The 25,448-nt window shown below is 37.8% G+C and overlaps 1 protein-coding gene across 16 annotated transcripts in view; it reads right to left on the bottom strand.

The window, feature by feature from the left end:
• The window catches only part of Lrrc7 (leucine rich repeat containing 7), a 496,759-nt gene that overhangs the window by 274,366 nt on the left and 196,945 nt on the right, over window positions 1-25,448 (bottom strand). The window lies entirely within an intron of this gene.

Raw genomic sequence — 25,448 nt, 5'->3', positions numbered from 1 at the left:
TAAGCAGATTAAACACAGCTGGAGAAAGTTCAGAGTGTATCAGAGGATAAAAGGAAATTAGAAGAATGTAGCAAGAAAGACAAGACAACAGAAGACAGAAGACTGCTTAAATGGCATGGAGGAAATAGCAAGATGGTCTTTGGGAATTGCTTGGAAAAGAGAAAAACACAACGAGGTGACTGAGGAATTCTAGAATTTTGAAATTCATCTTTAGGTTAAGCAAGGTCAAAAAATTCTAAACAAGTAAGATATGACTGATACGAAGTTTCAGAATACAAGAAGTGGTAGATCTTAAAAGTGGCCAGAAAAAAGAGATTAACTGCCAAAGGAGATTACTGTCTCCTCCAAGATTATTCTTTAAAATTAAAGGAACTTCCATGAGAAGAATAAAGAAATTCATGACCACTAAGTAAGCATTGCAGAAATTACTTAAGAGACTCCTAAATAGTAATAGTGAAGACAAGTACGGTTCCAAGGGAAAAAATGAATGTCATTGGGAGAGTAAATAAACAAGAAACACAAATGAATTAAACACTAGAAAATCAACAAAGTGTCAGGAATTAGTACATACCTTTCAATAATAACACTTCATATAAATGGTCTTAATTCTCTAATTAAAAGATACAAACTAATAGCTTGGATCAAAAAACAAGACCCATCTGTATATTGCCTTCAAGAGACACATCGCATTTACCAAGACATACTTGGAATGAAGGAAATGATAGAAAATGACACTCCATGCTGCTGGAGTCCAAAAGCCAACAGGAGTAACTATATTTTTATCTGAAAAATTTGACTTCATACAAAGCTGGTCAGAAGAGACAAAGAAGGTCCTTATATATTGGTAAAGGATACAATTCACCAAGAATAGATAACAATTGTAAATAAATACCAGTATGTAACGAAAGTCAGTGGACCTGATTTTACAAAATAAATACTACTTCACAGAAAAGGTCAGATATATACCAATATAATCACTGCCAGATATAATCATAGTGGGGACATATACCACACTATCACTACTAGATAGGAAAAATATCAACCAAAAATTAGAGTTAATGATAGTATCGATCAAATGCGTTCAATAAATATCTACAATGTTTCATCCAACAATAGCAGAATAAACATTCTTTTCAGCACCCCACAAGACTTTCTTCAAAATAGACCATATGTTAGGTTAGACCATAAAGGAGGGCTCAAGGGATAAAAAAAGAACTGAACTAATTTCATGCAACTTATCAGATAGGAATGAAGCTAGAGATGAATAGCAAAAGAAAGCACAGAAACTACACAACCACTTTGAGAATGAATAATACAGTCTTTCATGATCAAAGGGTCAAAGAAGAAATCAGGGGGAAATTTAAAAATTCCTACAATCAAACGATAGAGGAAACACAATATATCAAGATCTCTAGGGCACAATGAAAGCAGTTTATATGCTGTTGTTTCTTTTGTGGTTCATTTCTAACTTCATTTCTATCTTGTAAGTTGTGTAAAATTAGTTCAGTTCTTTTTTTCTTAAACTTGATTTGCAAAGCAAGCCTGCTGTATTTGTGATTTCTACATAAGTGTGCTGCTGTGGTTGAGGTCTAGGACAGAGGTGGGAAACCTCTGGCACAGGCCCCTGTCTCTGCTTCCTGGCCACCATGATATGAGCTGCGCTCCTCCACCCAGGCCCTCCACCATGTTTACTCCGTGTTTAAGTCTGCTGAGCGGAGACCGGAACTTCCGAAACTATCAGCCAAAGTAAACCTCTCCTCCTTTTGGGCTATGTGTGTTTGGTATTGTGTTCTAGCAATGAGAAAGTAACTAAGACATACATAAAGGAACTCTCAACAAATTTCACAGAATTAATAATAAAAAGATCACATATTGGCCAGTAATACAATTGAGTCATAAATTTTTTTTTTGGTACTGGGGATTGAACTCAGGACCTTGCGCTTGCAAGGCAGGTAGCAGAACCACTGAGCTAAATCTCTGGCCCCTAGAGTCATAAATTTTTAACCAACAATAATTTTCAAAACTTTTATATATTTATATATATTTTAAAAGCAAAATTTAATAACTCATGTGTTAAAGAACAAATCAAAATAAAAATTACAAAATACAAGTAAATTAAATATTATATATTAAAATGACAGAATATAACTAGAATAACTGGTATGAATTTGTAGCCTTTTTTCAGAAAAGATAAAAAGATGAAAATGAATGAGCTGAATATGCAGCTTATGAAGACAGAAAAAAGAAAACAACATAAGCCAAAAGAATGTAGAAGGGAAGTAAGAATACAGAAAAGAGCTCCTCAGAATGACCCTTGAAGGCTGAAGGACAGAGATGCTGAAATAATCTAGAGATACTGAAATAAGCATGGTTTAAGGAGAGTGATGAAGTTTTTTGTGGGTCATAGTCTATATCATATTTTTTTGTGTCTTTTAAAATGTTTTTCTGGTGAAATACACAAATAGAAGAGTGTACATCATTTGAATTTTCTTTTAAAATTATGATAATACAACAAAAATGCATGTTTCTCAATCCTCATACTACTCCTAATTTCTCCCTCCTGTCTTTTACTCATCCCTAATGGACAGACAATCCATTTCTTGAGTTTGATTTTTCTCATTTCCTAATTTTTGCCTAGAGTTTTATCACAGCTCTACTAATATGTTGTAAACGCCAGTTCAGATTTACCTTCAGGTGAATTGAATAATATGCTATGCTTTCTTTTAAATTTCATTTTTTATTTAATATTATCTTATTAACATTACTCCATGTTGATGTTTATATTACACAATTTTCATATATATATATATATATATATATATTCTACTGCTCTTATTTATTCCCCATTTTTTCCTGTCATGAAAAATGCTAAGAATATCCTTATATCTGCTAGTGCAAGTATGGAAAATTTTCTTGGAGTAGGCACATATATGATCAAATTTACCAGGAAATAGGAAATGTTTTCTCAAATGGCCCTAACAATTTATATTCTCACCCACAAGGATAAGAATTTGTATTTTCCCATATTGCTTCCAAAATTTGGTCTTTATAGACTATTTAATTTTTTTGGCAATCTGTCTGTGGTTATAAAATGGTTACAATTTCCCCCCATTTAGTAATAAAGTTGAGCAATTTTCCTTGTTTCATTTATTTCACAGAATTTGTCACATAGTCTGGATGCTAATTCTTTAACAGTTCTCACAATATATGGCAAATTTCTCAATTTTTATGGTATCTTTTAATAAAGAATCTTTTATGGTATATTTATCTTTCAGTTTTATCTTGCTCAGACATCATTCTACTTCTTTTCTTCTAAAAGGTTCAGTGCTTTCATTTGCTCCATCTGGATGTACTTTGTGAATGAAGTAAGGATCTATTCTCTTCCCCCTATAGATGGCCCATTGTTCCAGTGCCATTCAAAAGTAGTCCATTATTTCTGCATTGATTTGCAATGCAAGTTCGTCATACACGTGATTTCCACATAAGTGTGGGTCAGTTTCTGGACATTCTGTTTCTGGTCCAGTGGTCTATTTTTCTGTTTGTCTTTCATTCTAGCTGGGTCACCAGAATTCTGTGACTGATTTGTGCTTATGCAAGAGAAGAATGAGGAAGGAATATGAGAGTATCCTGAAGAATGAAGAACCATTTCAACCAGGTTTTCAGCGAGGGGTAGCTTTCTGAGTGGAAGGCAGGTCAGGGAAACTGGGTTGATCAGGAAGAGTGGGGCAGACAGACAATCTGTACCAGGAGGTCCATTAGAAATGGCAACAATTACAAGTAGCTATGTTCTACATTGTGTGGAGGGGAATCTAAAGATTTTATTTAGAAAATAAAGGTTCTAAGAGTCTGAGCTTCATGCTAAAGGAAGTATTTGGATGATCATTTTAAGAAATATTTGCATTGCCATTACAGATATTATCTCCAGAAACATGTTTATGAGGACACACACACACACACACACACACTGTGTGCACACACACGCGTTTGCGTACACAAATATTCATACTTGCATCCAGTTTCAGAGAACTTGCCAATCATGCACATAAAATCCAGACTTGGATCTGTAAACCAGGTTAACAACCGCTGTGACAGAAGTCATGACTTGTTATTTCTAAAAAGGCAAAACTGTGATGAAACCCAGCTCCTGCTCATGGTTTTTCCACGGCTCTCTGCTCACTAGGAAAAAGTCCAGTTTCTCTAACATAGCTCTCATGACCCTTGGCCTGCCCACCTTCTCGTCGTGCCACTCCCTTTGTCCCTGGTCCTGTGTCCCTCACCCCTCCTCATACTTCTCCCTCTGCTGCCCCACATGAGCACATCTATAAGGTTCTGCACCTGCTGTGCTCAATGCCAGCTTGGCAGATGATGCTCTTCCCCTCCCTCTCCTGCCCGACACCCCATCTGCCCTTTCTCCATGCTCCCAACTTCCCATCTTTCAGTCGCAGATTAAAACTAGTCCACATGCTACACCTGGGTGCTTCTGTAACATTCTCATCTCTTTTGAAACACAGATGTTCATGTTTCACTACTACCATAGACTTCTCTCGTTCCCGTAGCATCAGCAGTGCATAACATGATGGACATCAAGCACATTGTGCTTTCTCATTTAGTTAATGTGTTTGTGGAAATAGTATCATGCAGAGGAGTGACACAATAGCAAGGAAGTCATCAGTTCTCAAATGTCTGTCACACAGGCACAAGTCTCTAACCTACACTTTAAGGTGTGCCATCTCTAATTCTTATAACAATGTTTCAAAGAGGCATCGGTATCCCTGTTTTGTAGATGAGAAAAGTCAGCTTTTACAAGCTCTTATAGCTAGCCAAGACCTGAGTCGTCATATTCAAATTCGGCTCATGCAAAGGTATTTCCTCCACAGGACGTTCGTTACCTCTTCTGCAGCAACAGAGCTGTACTACAGAAAGTAGTGTGACAACCGACAACAGTTGGTGGATGCTGGGAAGGGAGAGTAAATGAGACAAGGGGAACCCACGAGGCAGGATGGTAACTGCCCCAGGCGAATTGGGGAAGAAGCCTCAGAGTCGAAGACCTTCTCCTCCAGCAAGGACTTGGAGTAACTGTGAATGCATGTGAGAGAACGTGGCTGACCCTAAAGTGCTAATATAAATGCAAACCATCTTAACTTGGATTACCTTTATTATCATTTTTATACTCAGCCTTGGAACATTAAGGATAGTATAAAATAATCATGGATGTGAATGACTGTATGTCAAAATACAGCTCCTTGTGAAAAAAAATAATAAATTGTTAGGTTTTCTACCACAAGAAGGAAATATTAGTTGTGTGAATTTTGAAAGGAAAAAACACTTCCCTGGCAAGGTTTCATGTATGATCATAAATATTCAAACAGATTGATGCCACACGTTTGCCCTTGTGGATATCCCAGAGGAAAAGACTGATTGTCTCATAAGCTGGCGTCACTGAATGGCTGGTTACTTAGAAGTTCTTCCTCGATTCCATTTAAAAATGTCCAGGCAGTAGCAAAAGTTTGTTTGAAAGCTATTTCAAAGAAATAATTATTTTAAGCACACTGCCATAAAATGTGTTAAAATTCTTTAGTTTAATACAAATGTTAATAATTATCTTTAGTTAGCAAAAAGCCAATTCATAGAAATAATAGAGTAAAAAATGGTCTTCTATATGCATTTGGTGAAATTGCAAGCTTCTAATTATATTTCCTCCCTCCCTCTCTCCCCCTCCTTCTCCTTCCTTTCCTCTTTCCTCCATCACTGTTTATTTCCTGTCTTTCTCTCTCCTTCCTCCCCTCCCTCTCCTCTTTCCTCTCTCTTTCTGTCACTCTGTTTCTCTCTCTGTCCCTCACTCTTTTCTTTCTTCCCTCCACCTCTCTCCTTCCTTTTCATTTTTCCTCCTCATTTCTCATCTTCCGGGACTCCACTGAGCATCTTCTCAGTGGCACAATGAGGACTTAAGGGTAAATTACACAGAATCCCTTTCCTCAAATATAAAGTCAACTGATAGTTATAAATACAGAGCAAAATCAGTGTAGTTCATTGTACATAGCTACCATAGCAGAGAGGGGGATTTGTGAAGTACATTTTATTCCAAAACAAAACTTCCTAGACTTTGCCTTTCATTTAGAGAATTGGAATGAGTGGATTTTTGTTTGCCTTTCAAATAATTCGACATTACACCCTCACATTAAACTTCTATAGCTTAAATATCCATAAGTAGAGAAACGACTCATTTGGATTTTTGCTTTTGAGAAGCAAGTGGCATCTGTAGCCAGAAGCAGATAGAAAATATCGAGATGAAAACTAATGAGACCACTTAGTGAGGAGCTACCAGCAGGGGTTTTGCGGGGTACGTATTGGAGATGGGAAATGCACGTAGTGTATGGACAGAGAAGGGAAGATGCCAGAGTTGAACAAGGTTTTGGAGTCTCTAGAAGGAGGGCTGCTGTACGGTTGGTGTGATGGGGTGGCCTGAGGAAGTGCTCACCGAGCAGAGAACATTCAAGCTATAGGAAAAGGGAACAATTATAGTTCTCTCTAGTACAGTGCAGCAGTACAGAGAAGAGCTCTTTTATTTCCTAAAGAAAGATGGCAACTACAATAAATACCAGGCATTTTATCATAGAACACAATAAGAATCACTGCTGTTATTTTTAAAATACAGATTTTTGCCAGCAACAATTTGTACAAAGATGTTGTTGAATCATTTCCCCCTTTGGAACAGCAAGGTTATTTTAGCATTTGTCATGATCTTAGCAGGAAGAGAATGTGTCTGGCTTATTGGAACAACAGCTGTTGTTTGAATATGTAAGACATAACACATTGCCATACCTACGCTGTACCTATTCTCTTCAATAATAATTTGCCTTTAAAGTTTAAAATGAAAATATTACTTAAGTACATATCCATGATTACTTGATGGTAGTAAGTTAATATGCAGAAAAAAACCAAAAACATAAGAAAGGAAGAAAGGAAGGAAGGGAGGAAAGAAAAAGAGGGGAGAGAGAGAGAGTGAGCTGAGTGGAAAAGTACATGTTTATTCTTAATTTTGACCCAGCTTAAATGTTTCTAGATATTTGATATTTGAGATAGATTTCTAATATTTTTATTAAACTTAAGAAAGATTGTATGTGTGCATGCCTGTGAAGGTATAATTTGGTGGATTTTTAAATACTTTTTAAGTAAGTACTTAAGTTGGTAATATTTTTCATTAACTGAATATATTTTATGAAAATACTGGTTTTATCTATAAGGAGCAATCAATATGATGTATGAACAATTGAAAGGTATCATATTTAATCTAGACTTCATACTGGTGCAGAGCTGATTTTTCTCTCTGTCTTCCTAGGCCCTGATCCAGATGTGGGTAACTGAAGGTCCAGCTTTGGTGATCAGCTGTGCCCAGGTCAGTGATGCATGGAGAAGCTGCCCTCGGTTATAACAGAAGTTTCTTTGCCCATGGTGCTAATAATAGATAGATTGCAAAATTTGGAATGAGATAGACTTGGATCTGAATTTTAGAATACAACTACCTATGTTGTTGAATAAATTCCACTTTCTCTAAGGCTCAATTTCTCACTTAAAACCCAATGCATTTGTGATCTTGTCTTGTATTTGGCCATAACTTTCTGCCAACTGACTTCCCCGAACATTCAGGAAAAAAATGTTTGCATATAAAGTTTAATTGGGCTTTCATATAATCTTATATATACATTTCTGCAATCCACTTTTACAAAATTATATTACATTATTTGCATAAGACATATATCATGAGAATATAGCTGGAACTCAGCACAGTGCTAGTTACTGTTCAAACAAACCGTAAGTAGACTAGGTTCCATATTCTAGTGGAGGAGGCAGGCATATAGCATGTTTTACTTCATCCCTATTTCCTTGGAATGGAGTAAACAGGCCACAAATAGGTATTACACGAAGAATCACCGAAAGTTCAGTAAGTGCAACTGTAGAACTGTACACATGGTTGTACGGAGGAACAAAGGACGAACCGGGCCAGTGCATGAAGGACGCAGGCTGTGGGAGGAAGTGACAGTTAAGATGAATTACACAGGGGCACAGGGGCAGTGGAAGCAGTATGCACCTAGAGGCAAGGAGTTTGTGTTAGAAGCGCTCTTTTCAGAGCAAAAGACTAACCCTGAGGAGGTGGGCAGTAGTCAGATAATGGAGACCTCATTTGAATATTCCATCCTGAGGTACAGAGCTTTTCCTAGAGGTAGGGAAGAGACAGAACTGTTGTAACTTAGACTGTGGCCTGGCCATATTTATAATGGCAGTGCATCAACACTAGGCTGTGCGAAGAGTAAGATAAGGGAAGAGGCTGGTGAAGGAGCTGTTCATAAGGAGACTGTTCCGCTGATCTGCCAAAGGAAAGTGAGCGGTGAGAGAGGAAAAACTAGATTTGAATATTTACAGTCTTTTGGGATTGTTACAAGGAGTGGAGATTGAACTCACCATTGCAAATGCTTAGGGTAACCATTTTAATACACTGATTATGAGTTGTTAAGAAAAGAAATATCTTGGTGGTAAGACTGACAATATGGCTATTGATTTGGTATGGAAGATGAGTGAGTAGGAAGAGTCAAGGATGACAGGTCTTGGGGAGGGGATCGAATGGACAATCAACTGAGACAGAGAAAATAGCAGATACATTCCAAGGGAGAAGCAGACTGTTGAGTGTGGCTATCCAGCAAGTTCAAAAAGCATGGATCATTTTGCAGACAGAAATACAGCTGAGCAGGCACAATGGATCTGTGAGTCTTCAGTGTACAGCTGAGAATGTGAGAACAGATGCACGAATGTGTTAAGCTGGAGAAAGCAGGAAGATCAAGAGTAATCCCTTCTCCTCTCCTGTATCGGTACTGTGAAAGTCACAAATGGAACGTAAAGCTGTACTTTTAATGGTTCATCCAGCTCTGGCCTAACTTGCCCTCCCTTTTCCCTCTGACAATGGCAGCACTCCTTCCTTAGACTTCTTCTCTCTCTTGGTTTCTGTGACTTTTCCTCCTAGAGTTCCAAGTTTGGCCTATTAGCATCCCCCACTATGGCAATGGCCCTGTTTCTTAGCTCAGAGAGATTTCTCTCCAGGCCAATGGCGGTACTTCACTGGTCATGACAGAAGCAGCTATTATCAATGCTAATGAGTACATTTATGTGGTGAATGTATTTTACAAGCTTTTATGTAGTCAACTCTTAGTTATTTAGAACAAAGAGGAACCTTTATTCCAATCAAAGGCCACTGATACACAGAAAAGACTCCATTAAGGGCCATGGGAATTAAATCCAACAGAAGTAACCTTATTGCCATCTCAAAGAGGAAACAAACGTTTAATTCATTCATTTACAAAAAAAAAAGAAAAACAAACCAGAAAACCTAACTCCCTGGGGCAATAAATACACACAAATACATGCACACATGCACGCACACACATGCAGAGACATGTACACACACAGAGCAAAATGAAAATCTAACAGCATGGATACATTATTACTAGAAAAGCAAGAAGTAGCAAAATAGTTTTCAAGACAGAGAATATTGGATTTTCCTGTAATCTCCACCTGCTCAAGATTTAACTCTGGTGTTGCAGGCTCACTGAGGAAACAATTGCTTCTTTGCACAGAAGGGCAAATTAGTCTAAGAATTTCTTAAAATTTAATTTCCACATAAATTTTGGTTTCATCTCGTTCTATAACACAGTTAATTTAGAAAAGAACTTCCTTCCTGGAATGTGGGACTCTCGTTTCTCAATTTGCAGAAAAAAGTCAACTTTCCTGTGTTCTTTGTGACCCTGCAGCTCGTCATAGTCACTGGCAATCCTTGAAGGTTTAGTTTTTGCTGCACACTCACACTTCATACACACCAGTGACTTGGTCCTGGACAGTGAAGACGAACTGCCACAAAGTCAACAGATGACAACAATGAGAGCCAGGTGGAACAACCCTGCAAGGTAGAAACCATCCTTTCCATCTCACACAGGGATAACTCAGGGCTGAGAACCTTGTCCAAGCCGAGATTCAAGTTCAAGATCAGCTGACTCTAAGGCTCTCGTGCTTCTGCTATGCCCGCCAGTTCTCTTCCAAATACTCTTTAGAATTTTGCAGCCAACTTTGAAATTAAATAATACTAGCTAGCAGGCAAAGTGAACATTATTCTTTATTCATATCCTTTCATTCTCTTCCTTCCCACAATCTTTCAGCACCCAAAGCCTCTTCATTATATCTGAGGTCTAACCCAGATTCTCTCAAACTTCTGTCACAGTATCTCTAACAACAGAACGGAGTGAACATAGTTTTGTAAAAAATCTTTACAATTCAGATTTTGCATTTGCTTCTGTAACATTCATGTTTCTATCTTAGCAATCTTTTAGCTGAAGCCCAATATGGAAAGGTGTAGTATATGTGTGATTCTAAATCATAGCCTCATGTAGCATTACTAGGTTTTGGAAGCAAATGTTCACATGTTGATTTTTACATGTGAGCGATCGTACGTGAAAGCAGCCTCATAATAACAGAAGCAATATGATCTCCAGTGAAAAGCTTAGGCTGGTCTGACTCCCCAGAACGCTTTGGTCAAGAATGGGATCTTGAAGTGGTTCTAAATGTGAGGAGCCATTATACTGAAGGTAGCAATGTGGACTCACTGCTAGATTGAAGTCAGCCTTTTGGGAACTGATGGAGGATCATTTCTCTAGATTCTAACAAATTGTAAAGTCACACATTATGGACTGGGCCAAAGGTGAATAATATTACAACACATCCTAATCGGGTAACTATTATTACAACCAGTGAAAACAACAGAGAGCAGAAATTGACATACCTTGATGAAGTTCTATTTTTATACTTTATGTCATGTAATTTGCTCAAATAATGCATTATAATGTACTTGACCATTAGACATCCACTTTTATCAGTGAGTCTTACGGATCATTTTCCAAAGCAAATACCATAATGTGGTCAGATTTGGTCAGATCTACCAAAGGTTTAATCTCTAGTGTCTTTTTTTCTTCTAGTTCAATTATTTTTTACGTTAGATTTTACTCTTATATTATATTTATATTTAACATTATGCCAGTATTTTGTCTTCTCATGCTACAATCCCTTTCCAGGGACAGTTACTATCAGCTCTTTTAGCTATTAGTTCTTCTATTTTCCTCTTTATTTTTAAAGAATGTACCTATATTTGCACTTGTTTCATCAACTGTAAAAATTGTCTGTTTCATATTATGACCATTGGACATTTGCGTAAGTTTTTACCACCACAACTACCATCGGTCTCTTAACTCATCTTCCCAGTTTATTTACAACAAAAGTTTTGCAGTGTTGACATTAATGAATGTGTTTGTACACATTATTATGATTTTATAATTAATGTGATTTTATGATTAATATGATCAATCCTATTTTCTTTTACTCATAAAGTGTTTTTAAAATTTGCTTCATTTTAAATGTAGAATCCTACGAATTTATTTTTAATCTTCCCAAACTGTTGAAACAGCTATGTTACAATGTCTATGAATTTTACTTCCCAATCCAAAGCACACAGAATAAATCTCGAGTCTGCCTTTTATTCTGGGGAGACTCTCTTGTGCCTGGTGTGGGAGGTCTGTTCCCTCGGCATGGTGCATGCCACACCTGGCTTCGATGCTGATTCCTTTGCTGCTCTCCTCAACTGGGCTCCAGTTTCCTGGGTTCTCTGCCCTTCTTCTCCTGGCTTCCTCCCACATCCTTGAGCAGAAACTTGGGATTCACCTAAGCCCCATTTTGTTCTTCAGACGTCAAACCGGTAACAACATCAAGTCAATTTTGCCTCTGAAATGCGTCTCTGGTTGGTGTCCTTTTTCCATCTTCAAGGTCATCACCCCAGGCCTGGCCATCATTAATTAGCTTTCACAGATTCTTACAAGCTCCATGTATCTGGTCTCCTTGGCTTTGGGCCAACCATTTTACACCTATTCTCAGTGAAGCCCCAACTTGCTCTCTAAAATACGTATCTGATCTCACTCACCCACGACAGACTTTCAAGTAAACTTGCACAGATTTCAGGGTAAAATTCAAACTCCACACTTTACCACACAATCTCTCCAGCCTCATTCTCTCGGTTGGACGATATATTTAAATATTACTGAACCCTCAGCTCCTTAAACATGCTTCACTTGCACCGGAGAAACACTGCTCGTTCCTGTCCTAGGAGCTCTTCCTCATCCTCAAGTCCCAGGTTAATGACTTTCCTCGGCAAGGACGCTCCTGTTTCCCGAACACCGCTCTTCACCCTCAGTGAAAACACACCTGACTGAACCGGCTCCTTCCAGGTCTGCCTTTCATGCAGAAGAGCTCATCTCGTGCTCAGCTATTTTCTGCGTGTGCAGTATATCACACAGCACACAGAAGCTCAACTTCTTTCAGTGACGGGTGAATGACAACCCGCTCTGGGCTGTAAGTTCAGACATCTGCAGAGGCCGGCAGGCCCCGCAGTTACAGTGCAGAAGCCGACACAGGCAGCACCCACAGCAAGCTGGACAAGCACCGTTAGGAGTCCGGCTGCTTCGAGGTTCTCATGAAAATCGTTATGTGGCAGAACGGATCTCACTAGGTCTTTCAAGTTTTTTAAAGACACATCATAAATGTAGAGGATTTTCTGGGAAGTCTTATACCTCATTAGCTGGATACTCACTCATTTACGAAGACACCACTGGAAGGACCAGACCTTCATTGTTCACTAGCTTTGGAATCTCTATGAAAATGGTTGGCAGAAATCTCATACTTGGCATTGAAAATAGTCTGTCCCGTTTTTCTACACAGCAGCCCCCTTCCATATTTAACAGCAGAATTTTCCTAGTTCTCTAGGATGAAAATCTTCTCTTTCATGATTCTGCCTTCTTGCTCTTTCAACAGAGTTTAGTTAAATGCTAAATTTTGGAAGGTCTTTCTTCAGATTGGTAAAATGAAAACGTGGAACTTGAAGTACTATAAACTGAAATCCCTATTGGAAGGATGGTGCCATTTTCCAATTCTATAACCTTTGGAAATTCTTTAACTTCATTGTGCCTAGGTTTAAAATGTGAGCAACAAAACGTCTTTGGCCTGCTCTGAGAACAAAAGCACTGAAGTGACATCACACAGCAGTTGATCAACAAACATGGTGCATTTCCTGTCTCTCTCTCACCTGTTTTCAGTTTCTGCTGGGCACGGAAGCCAAGATGTTTTCAGGAGAGCTTACTTTTATATCTGCTTCTCAACTATCCACCACTGCAAGAAGAGACTTTGCCCAATATAGCTAATTAATACATTTAAAATCTTCAATTCCTTTGATAAATAATGGTCCTCTACAAACGTAACTTTCATACACCCCACTTATCCCATGCTCTCAGCTCACTGTAAGATTGTTACTTCCCATCCTCTCAGCTCACTGATTGCAGGATCTTTTTTTTCCATTAAGTTTATTGGTACATTTTAGGTATAAAATACAGTGACATTCATCATTGGGATCTTTCTGTACATGATGTATCTTGGTTCTTACTTTTTCCCCATTCCCCTGCCCTCCCTTCACCCCCTCCACCCTTCCCTATTTACAATTTTGTTTCCATTTCTTTCCTTTTTTCATATTTTTTCTTTTCCCTTCTTTCCTTTCCCCTACCCCTTCCACTTCCCCCACTCCTTTAGACCTTTAGTTCTTATTACACAATATCAATTATACATTTTTAAAAAATTACAATATCAAGATTTAGAGGACATTACCACAGATTTTACAGAATTCAAAAGGATATAGAAAGCATATTACAAAAATCTTTTTTGAAATAAATTTGACAACTTCTATGAAGTGCTTTAGAAGACAAATTAATGAAACTGACTCTGGGAGACATATAAAATTTGAATAGCACCTATTAAAGAAAGAGTATTCCTACCTTGAAAACCTACCTATATGACAACAACAGGCTCATATACATTTTAACTGATAAATTATATCAAACATTTAAAGCAGAAAAAAGAAGGAACACTTCTCCCCTCATTTTAGGAACTCAACATTGTGCTAATCCTAAAACTGGATAAAGGTAATAGAAGAAAAAAGTATGAACATAGATAGAAATTTGTTTAACAAACAAACTATTAGAAGTCAGATCTGGCAGGATGTAGAAAGTGGTTTTGTTATAGGGATGGCAGTGTTGGTTCAGCATTGGAAGATCCACCCCCATAAGTCATTATTTTAAAAGAGGAAAGGAAAAAGCTATATGATTCTGTCACTAGTTGCAGAAAAAGTATTGGACTAAATTCTACAGCTGTTCATGGTAAAAGCTATCAGGAGACTAGAAGTAGAACAGAACCTTCTCAACAGATCAAAGACACGTACCCCATTCTTCCAGCATAAATGTGTTATATGAATGGAAAAGATATAATGCTTTCTCCCTAAGGTGGGCAGCAAGGGTAGATATGCCTACTCTTCATCTGTCCATTAAGCTTTGAAACATAGGCCCAAGCCAAAATAGTCTGGCAATAAAAAGAAACAAATAGCATAGGATTGGCAATGTAGAAGTAAAATCTTTATATTTAGATGAAATAACCATCTACAGAGAAAATACTAAGAAACCTCTAGGACACCCTAGAACTTGTATTTGAATTTAGCAGGATTAGAAAACACAAGGAGTATATAAAAATTTAGGTCTATGTATACTTGCTATAATTGAAGAATTGGGTATTGAAATTTAAAAGTTATGTAGGAGTATAAAGGACCTGGAAAAGAAAAAGGAAAAAAAATAACAGTGTTGGAAGAAAAAGGAAAAAAAATAACAGTGCTGGAAATTATTACCTAATTTTAAGACTTCCTCTAAAGCTACAGTAATCAAGGCAGTGTTGGTGTAAGCAAAGACATATAGATCAATGGAATAAAACAGAGAATCTAGAACTAGAACCACACATATATGGCCCACTGATTTTTGAAAGATTATTTAACATTAACATTTTATAGAATATAAACTCAACTCAAGAGCAGAGGAAAATATAGTGTTTTCAGCAAATGGTACTAGAATACCCGGTATCCATATATAAAAAATTAACCTCAATCCTTTATTTCCATACATAAAAATAACTTGAAAGGATCTATGAACCTAAATATGAAAGACTAAAACTATAAAACTTTAAGAAGAAATTATAAGGGAAAATGTTTATGAATTTAGGGTAGGCAAGAACTTCCTAGGATACAAAAAACATGATATATAAAAGAAAAAAATTAAATGATAAATGAGCTTCCATCAAAATTTAGAACTTTAAATGACATCATTAAGAAAATAAAAAGTCCTTAAGAAAACCATATTTATAATACATATAACATATGAACAGAATATATAAAGAACTCTTACAGCTCATTAATAGACAACCCAGTTAAAAAGTAGACACAAGAAGATGATAAATAGCCAGTACAGCACAAAGAAAGGTGTGCAAGACTAGAATCAGAAAAATACTAATTAGTACAATAAAAAGATCCTATTGTACTCTCATTAGGGAGATGAAGTTAAAAGTTTTAAAAGAACAAATGTCAGCTTAGGTGTGAACCAGATAGAACTTTCTAATACTGCTAATGTGAATGTAAAATGATAAAAACCATTTTGGAAAACAATATAGAAATTTCTTGTATTACTGTTAAGAACCAACAGTTCTGTTCTTAAGTTTTTTTGTTGTTGTTGTTCTTGAGTTTTTACTTAAGAGGAATGAAAACACATGTTCACAATAGATTCGCACATACAGGTTGACTATCCCTTATCTGAAATTCTTGGGATCAGAAGTGTTTCAGACTTTGGTTTGAAATCCACTTGATCTGCAAAGAGGATAGCTACTCCTGCTTTTTTTTGGGATTCTTTCACATGGAGTATTGTTTTCCATCTTTTAACTTTCAGCCTATGAGTTTCTTTTTGAATTAAGTGTGTTTCTTGTATGCAGCATATTGCTGGATCTTGCTTCTTGACCCATTCTGCCAGTCTATTTCTTTTGATTGGTGAATTGAGACCATTAACATTGATGGCTATAACTCATACGTATTGACTTATCATTGTCATGACTTTTTCTTTTTGTTGGATTCTCCCCCTTTGCGTTTAATTTCTTGTCATGCCTGATGCATTCATTCTGCTGGGCTCCTGGGGGTAGTGATCCTAGTCTTTTCATAGGATATTGTCTAAAATTTTTTGGAGTGCTGGTTTGGTAATCATGAAGTTCCTAAGGTGCTCTTTATCATGAAAGTATCTTATTTCTCCATCAATTTTGAAAAATAGTTTTGCAGGGTTGGAGGCTGTTTTCTTTAGGGCTTGAAATATGACACTTCAAGCTCTTCTTGCCTTGAGGGTTTGCGTTGAGAAGTCTGGTGTGATTCTGACAGGCTTTTCTTTGTATGTTACTTGTTTCTTTTCTCTAACCGCTTGTAGAATATTGTTCTTCTGTTTGGTTTCTGGAATCTTCACTATTATATGCTTATGTGTAGATTTTTTTTGATCACGGTTAGTTGCAGTTCTATATGCCTCACTTATCTGTATGTCAAGTTCTATTCCCCTGCTTGGGAAGTTTTTCTGCCATCACTTGTGAACAGTGTTTTTTTTATGTCATCTGCACTCTCTCCTGTTTCTTTATTGACTCTGATCAGTCTTATGTTATTCTTCTTTGCATCGTCTAGCAGTTGCTGGATTGATTTCTCATGGTCCCTTAGTATTTTAAAGCAATTTTTCTTTTCCTGGTCACTAACTGCAATCTTATCTTCTATATGTGAAATTCTGTCCTCACATTGGCTCATTCTGCTGCGTAAACTTCCCCTGGAAATCTGTTTGCATCTGTTTTATGGATTCCATTTGTTTCCTATGTTGGGATTCCATCATGTTCCTCAGATCCTCTATTTTTTTATCTGTGTCCTCTCTAGATTTATGAATCATGTCTTGCGCTATGGGCACAATCTCTGCTGTTATCTGAGAAATTATTTCTCATTTCATTTTTTCCAGATCTTCTTTTGTTGCCAGTTCAGGGAGTACAGGTGGTTGAGTATCAGATTTTTCCATCTCCTTTCCCTTTGGGGTTGCCTTAGGTGATCTGGAAGTCTGGTTTTGAGACTTGTTTACGTGTCTTCTCATTTCAACAGATGCAGCCTGCTGTGCCTTTGCTGAGGCAACTTTTTGCTCACCCAGTGGTCTTCAATTCTCAACAAGCCACAGAGCTTCCTTTTTTCTGCTGCTCACCAGTACACTAATTCCTGGGTTCACAGTGGTGGCCTCTGGATCCCTGAGCTGACCTGTTTTCTGGGTGGGCTTCTGGCTGGGGTCTGTGCACACCTGGGATGGTATCTAGGTGTGCCACTGGCTAGGGCCCTTATGTAGCTGTGGTCTAGGAGGGTCTTTGGCTGGGAGCTGTGTACCCCAGTTCCTGTTGTGTGAGTAAGCTTCTGGCTAGGGTCTTGCGCACTTACTGATGGTATTAGGGATGAACCTGTGGCTGTTGCTTTTGTGCCTGTGCAGCTCTTTTCTAGGCGGGCCCTTGGCTTAGGCTGCTGTGCCCCTGGTTGGGATCTGCTTACAGCTGTGCTGCTGTAGTCCACACCACTGCTCCCTCAACCAAGGTGGTCTGGTGTGCCTTTATTGCAGAGATTTTCTTCACTTTTCCAGTGGGCTTTAATTTTCATCAGTTGGCCTCAGAGAGGCCCTCTTTCTGTTGTTCACTTCTGCTCTATCTTCTCAAGCTCAGAACAATGTCCTTTATGAACCCAGCTGGGGGGTGTATCGGCTCACCTCCTCAGTGCTCTGGGCTGATTGTAGCATTTCTTTCACATATTTATCATTTAATTTTACCATTTAAATCAATTTACAATATCTATCACAGCCAGAAGTCCTAAGATTCATTACTACCTGTGCCCATATCTTCTTTTTTTCTCAATCATTACAATGGATGGAATGTGTTCGTTTCTCTCAAAGGCAACCCCTCAGGTAATCAGTAAATCGTTTTGCTATCGGACTGTGATTTCTACAATTATTCTGTCAATTTCCTGCATCTAGTTTCCGTCTTCTCATTTATTTTTAGGAGACTGTAAAAGTGGTTCAATGTCATTGATCACAAAACAACAGCATCATTGACTATCGTGACCTCAAACTCTTTTCCTCACAGCAAAATCTAAGAGATGTCTACACTCATTCTTGTTTCTTCCACCCACTTCAATTGCATTTTCACCTAACTTACTTCTCTACTAGCAAATACAACATTCTCTCTTTCGTTATCTAAGTATCTTAGGTAATCTCTCAGCTTACAGTTCTTCTTTTTCAAACACTTTGTATTTTTCCTTGGCTTCTATGACAACATATGCTTTCCTCCTACATCCTCAACACTTTCTTGTTTTCCTCTTCTTTCACTCATAGTTCTTTCTAAACTGCCCCTCAACTTCTCTCTATCTCCCAAACCCATTTCATTAGCAAAGTCTTTGCTTTATCTACAGAATACATCAGAAACATATCTCTTTCTCTTTACTACCAGTGATGGCATTGAAGCCACCGACCTCTCACTTGAATAACTCCAGTAGCTTCTTACACCCTTGCCTTTACTCTTAACTTACCATCATCAATTCCTACTGCAGCCACAGAAGTAGTTTTAAAAATTTGAGTACTTTTATCTTATTGTTGGTCATAAAATCCTTAGAGGTCACTTAGAATAAACATTTCAGGTCTTCCCTAGCTTACGGGAACTTACGTGAGCGAGCAGGGCCATCTCTTCCCAAGGCCCCTCCTACTTGTGGAGTCTTATACCACTCCTGCCCTAACTCCTCACACACTCTTCTCCTTCCCGTCTCTGAGAATGCCACACTCACTACCACTTATACTGTGCCTCTGTCTAAAACGTCCTTCCTCAGACCTGGCATGGGGGCTCCTCCATGTGACTCGGAACACATCGCAGAAGGTCATCCCTTCAAGATACCCTTGATGTCCCTTACCCCAAAACAGCTTCCCAGCAACTCCCTGCTTCATTATCATCATGGCACTGGGTATCGCCTAACGTTTTCTCCTAAAATTGTTTATCTACCTTCTCCTTTTGCAGCAAGGTAGATTTTGTGAGAACAAGAACTTGTTGGTCTTGCCTGGATATAATAATGCACTCTTGGCACCTGGAACACACAAGGTACGCAAGGGTGTTTGTGGAATGGAGGAACAAATCTGTTCACATATTGTACCTAAAATGTAGAGGGTTTGATAACATTCTAAAAACGTTGGTAGGAAAAATCAGCAAATGGGTTATTCAATCAGGTCTTAATGAGATTTGCTTTGGCTAAAGGACAGAAATAAAAGAAAGCATGAGGAGGTCTTCAGTTAAAAGATTATGGAACAGTTAACAAAAGACTAGGTTACTAGAGAGGTCCTAGTTACTGCTATATATTATTAAGAGTTGCTGATATAATAAACTTTAATTAGCAAAACCTTTTAAGCAAAAATAGAAACCCTTGAGTAAGAAAAAGTTATTGAATATTTTCCACACAAAAACTATGCTTTTGCTAATGTCCTTCATCTCCTTCTTCCATAGGTCTGAAGAGAGCCCACCTATAATATTTATTTGCTGAACAAAAATAACTTCCCTTGAATATCAAAGTAACTGCAATAAAGAACAGATTTGGAAAATTATGCTCCAGGCAAGAAATTAAAGTCAAATTTTGATTATTTGTGTATCACTTATGAATATATGAATATACATGAGAATGTTTCATTCTGGAGGTAGTTTTATATATTCAGAAAATTTTTAGAGTTTTTACACTGGAAGACAGACTATGAGGAGGTGAGTGAGGTAAGAAAGGTCAGTTGTTCACCTTGTAGAGCCCTCCATGGATCTTCATGTGCTGCTTATACAAAAGGCCCTGGTTATAGACCAACCCTATGCTTTTGGAAGACACTCTAAAAGAATCATTGTCAACATGAAGTTATAAATTGGGTAACATTATTGAACAAGTAGCAGCTTTATGTTCTGTATTTGTAAATTTAGGTCATGTTTAATCTAGAGCAAACCACATCATATTTCTCAATCCTAAACAATTGTTAATCAAACTTATAGTAATACAAGTAGTTTCCTTTACTTCAAAAGTTTTCCTTTTTAAGGGAAAAATAAAACAATCCATGATCATCCCAATTTTGATAACATACAATCACAACTATGAATTCACACCTCAGAATCTGTCACTCTAAGATGCTCCTTCTGGGGCTCCTTTGGTCATATTAGAGCTTTCAAAATAAGTGTCTTTGACTCGAATAATTTTATTTAAAGGTATAATAGAAGCATGCTGTTAGACTAATAAATCTCAAGTAGAAAATAGCTGTGAATAAAAAGAAGATTCAATAAAATTGAGGCTATGTGGCATTTCTCCATACTGGAGAATTCATACTTTTACTTGTCCGGTGCCAATTCTCCTTGTTTTATTAGAGTCTTGCCTTTCCTTATAATGCGGTCCTCACTGGACATGATCTGGGCATCTGGAAGTTGAATTGTGAACAGGTGTCAAGGTCACATGTGGGTCCTTGGAATTGGCCATCTCCACAAGAACACCAGCATATGACCACTGTGAATTCAGCAGCTCTCTTCATTCCTAGCCCTTTTCCATATAACGTTCTTTATGATCCTATTAATTTTATGAGCCAATAAATGCTCACCCTCACCTAAAATGGTCAGTTAGTTTTTGTGACCTAAAAACCTGAATGATATGACTATAAATCAATCTGAAATAGTAAATTCATAGCCATCTAACCAATTAAATTTTTTGTAGTGTTGTGTGTGTCATTATTTTAAAGAAGCACAGTAAACTTTCAATCTCCTTTAATATTAGAATAAGCTATTCCTCTTCACTCAAGCGTTACAGATTACTTTGCTGGTTTTAAAATGCTTCCATATACTCTATTATTTGGTCTTTACCATGATCCTGGGAGATGATAAGAACAAATTGGTACCATCTGCTCCAGGTGCAGGAGCCAAGGAGCTGAGGTTCTGAGGATTTTACCTGTTTGGAGTCACACGACTAATGAGCGGCAGAGCTTGTGTTAATCGTAGGTCCTTTCTTTCTAGAATTTTTACATTGCACTTTAGTGCTTCTGTGAAAATAATCAGTCACTGCAGTCATACTCTGCTTGTTCTAGCACTTCCTTCTACTCTTTATCATTTTTCTCTGTTAACAAAGAAGTGCAAACTAATGAGTCAAGCATTAAGTTTGGAAGACTTTGAGAGGATTTACCCTCCTCTGTACTCTTACACATGCAAAAGCAGGTCCCATGGCCTTCCTCCTGTGACTGCTGCTACAGTCAGAGAGCACACTGTTTTATTTGAGAAAATACGTGCCAGGTCTAATTCACACACATAAAGTGCTCAGAGTTCGAGAGCAACAGCAAGAAATAAACCCTGCAATGTTATGGTCTCAGTGACCCACTTCCTCCAACTGGGCTCCATCTGCAAATAGCACATCCAGCTATGAACATCGATGCAGTCAACCACTGGCTAGTACAGTGCCTCCATGGACTAATCACTTCTTCAGGACTCTTTTATTCAGTCAAGTTAACAAGATTAATCAGGGAAAATTCACCCTTTGTCAAACTGATATCTAATCACATCTGCTTAAACCGTACTAAATCTCCAACTAAACACACTATCATAATTCAACCTAACATGATAAAACTACCCTGTGCACAGCTGAAAATGCACATTTCCCCCTCCAAAGTCTCAAACTTGGCAAAAGTCCAAGTCAAAGTGTCCACTGAGACGTAGGGTGAACCCTTACCTTGTGAGGCCCTATAACTGTGGTGGCAAACCTATGGGATGTGTGGTGCAGCCAGCTGATGGTTAGCATTAAAAGCTCTAAAAGGTTTGTCATCACTGCCTTCTGCATTATAAAATTTTAAAAAACCAAGTTATATATTCCTAATATACAATGATACAATCTTAACATTCCCATGTCAAAAAGAAGGAATAGGGAAGATAGAAAGGAGTCAGACCAAAGCAAGGACAAAAACCAGTAGGGCCAACATTAAATCCTATAGCTTCATATGCATCACCAAGCACGAGGAGGTGAAATGTGAATTCCAGAGGGACTGGGAGGCCCTATCCTTGTGCCCTTGCTGATTGGAGCCAAAATGGCCTTTCTCTTGTGCTGGCCCTGGTCATTGCCAGCAGTTTTCCTTAGCAGGGGTTCCACTTTCCTGGCATATCCAACATCCCAGGATCTCTCCTACACCTTTGGATTCACTTTTAAAGTTTCATGCATCCACATCTCAGGAGAACATTTCATGGCTTCCCAGGCCTTCCTTTGAAACCTAACTGGAAGACTCCATAACCCAACAATTCCTGTATTATGTATGCTTGAAGAACCAGCATCATGTGGATGATATCAAGGTCTACCACCAGTTCAAACAGTAAGCAGTCTCTCTTGGGCCATGGTCTCAGTAGTTTCTGAGTGCCTGGATAGCTAAGCAAGGTAAAATGAATCACAGAGCCAATACTTTAGGTACTCCTTCTCAAGTAGAGGCCTACGGGCCTCACTTCTCAAATGAAAATTTTACACTTTTGCATTCTCAAGGCTGCAAGGCTGAGGGCTTGCTGATTCTTGAGATGCCCTCAAGGCATCCTTCTTCTTGACCCTGTGCAAAATATTGTGCTTCTTTATACTAGTCCTAAGTTCTTAAGAAACTATACCACCTTTGGAGCCAAATTTACACATTTTTTTGGTGCCAAAATTTAAGTTTCTCAAATCTTTGTGCTCTGATTTTTCTATTTATTCTCATTATAAATTAGTTATGAGTAGCCATCAGTACCCAGTTCACAGCTTCAGCATTTAGTTGCCTTGAAATTTTCTTCACCAGATCAATTACTCTGTCATTGTTAAATCCCACCTCACAGAAAGTTTTAGGGCATGAACAAAATGTAGACAAATTCTTTGTTAGCATGTGCCATGCATGGCCTCTGATCCAATTCCAAATACTCATTCTCATATGAAACCCCACAAGCCTGGCCTTTACTGTGCACATTCCTGTCAGTATTCTGGTCTTCTGAATTCTGACCAGAATCACCCATCAATAATTGCATCTCCAAATTTTCCAAACTCCCCCTAAAAACTAGTTCCAAAGGCTTCTGAATAGATTGTCATGCATAGTCACAGTAATGACCTCACATCTCTGGTACCAATTTTATACATTGGTAAGCTTTCTTGTTGCTGGGAGAAAATCCCTAATATCTGCAACTTAAAGGAGAAGAGGTTTAATTTGACTCAGTATTTCAAAGGTTTCAGTGTGTATTTGGCTTGTTCCAAGGCATGGACATCATGGCAGAAGAGCATGGTATAGCAAAGCTGCTCACTTCAGAGTGGCCAACAAACAGAGATGTGAAAGAGCACCAGCAAGAAATATGCTCTCGAAGGGCATATCTCCAGTAACCCACCTCCTCCAACTTGGCCCAACTTCCTAACAGCACATTCAGTGGATTAGTTTCCATGAATCTTTCAATCAAGTTGACAATTAAGATTGACTATCACACAGAATATCCAAAAAATGTACAAATAAAGCAATAACATAAGGTGGCAGACAAAATAGTTAATCTAACTTTTATGATGTAAGTCCTCAAAGAGGTCACTACTTTACCTACAAGTCTCTAAAAACATTATACATAACCTCTGATTAAGAGCAAATTTTCCTCCTAAAGCAATCATTTTATAATTTTTGTTGGTAGTATACATTATGTTAATTTCCCCCAAATTCCTTCTAACCATTTCCCTTGTATTGATACCATGAATTACATCTCTGCCCAGTGGCCCATCATTAATTAATCCAATATAGTAATCCAATTATTCTTGCCATAGTAGTTTGTTTGTAATCAAATACAATGTAACTGAATCAGCAATACATCTCTGATACTATTCAGGCCAATGAGGTACAGAAGGACAATCAGTTGAAGAATTCTGAGGGAAGATACTTTTTCCTTCTCAGAGAGTTTTCAGGGGCAAGATATTTCTCTTTCTGGTATCTGAGAAAATGAACTCTAGAAATGGTGCATCCATTTTGCTACCATGAGAGAAGCCAGCCTCAGAAAAAGGAGATAGCACACAAGGCTAATGGACACAAATCAATTCTGAATCCTGTCCCGAGATGGATCTTCCCTTATGTGTGCCAAACGAGTCTATTTTTTTCTTTACAATTTAGTGTGAATTAGGTTTCCTATTGAGATATCTAATGCAGCAAAAACTGATACATCATTCATTTTGCTTTTTAATTTCCAAATGCACAAATATAACCAGGTTCTGTTACTATCATACCTCAAATGTCACATAATTTAGATCATATCTCAATACATCAGAGACTTTAGAATAGGCATGTCCAACTCATGCCCTAGAAGACAGTAATGTGGCCCCACCAGATCATAATTTTTTTAACATTATTGTGTTCTTTTTTTGTGATATTTTTCGTGGCTATAGTGCAGGGTACTCCAGCCTGTTCTGTATAAGCAAAAGTGATTACTGTGGAGAGAAGGCCACAGTGCAGGGCTAACTCTGCCTCCTGTGCACCACACAGCCAGCTGAGTGGAAACTCATGTTTATCAGACATCATACATACTTGTGTGACTTAATGTGTGAAGTGCAGTGATTACCAGTAGCAGCATTTCAGCTCACCTACATTTAAGTGTGTCTGTGAAGACAGGCATTTAAGCACACACATAAATTTTCTTATTTAATCATTAAACTTTGGTTTTCTGTAGTATTTGATTTTAATATTAAGTAAAAAATATAAAAATAACTTTTGTTTTTTATATACATCTATAAACTATAGTCTATATTTACATGTGGCCCAAGACAGGCTTAGGCAAGCCATAAGGTTGGACACACATATTTTAGAACTAATTTAAAGGCTTATTTTATAACCTTAAAAGAAACTGAACTTGGTAACGCAGAGGAATCATTTAGAGATAATGTGAGAAGTCTTTAAAACAGATAAAGCATAGGGATAAAAAGGGTAATTAAAGAGATCTCCCTCATTCTAACATATTGGGAAAATATATTGCTTTTTGCACACCTATTTTTATTTACTGCCAATTCACTGTTTTAACTGAGCGAACAAATAAAATATCTTAAGATTTATGTTCCAAGGCTACTTATAAGGCTCCTGATCTGACATGATATGTAAGGCTCTCCACTGGAATCATCTCATTAACACATCAAATCAAACAGTAATATGTGACTTTTAAGATGTTTCCTGATCTGGACCCCCTCTATGCTTTCTGCATATTGTCAGTGCTCACTGACATGCCTGCCACTTCAGACCCTACAACTCTGCCCCTCTGCCCCATACATACTACCTTAATCTTCCATCTCTGCTCTTCCGTCAAGCCCTTTCCCTTCTTCTCCAAGAATAGTTCATTTCTCTATATGTAAGCTCTACCACTTTATCTGGCTCTTTGGCTTTGATTATATATTATTGAACACT

Source organism: Heterocephalus glaber, unplaced genomic scaffold, assembly GCF_053883595.1.
Source record: "Heterocephalus glaber isolate CG9 unplaced genomic scaffold, H.glaber_assembly_v1.0 deba00001442, whole genome shotgun sequence".
In the NCBI taxonomy this organism is placed as follows: domain Eukaryota; kingdom Metazoa; phylum Chordata; class Mammalia; order Rodentia; family Bathyergidae; genus Heterocephalus; species Heterocephalus glaber.
Note: the sequence above shows the minus strand (reverse complement) of the source record. Positions and strands in the feature narration are given on the sequence as shown.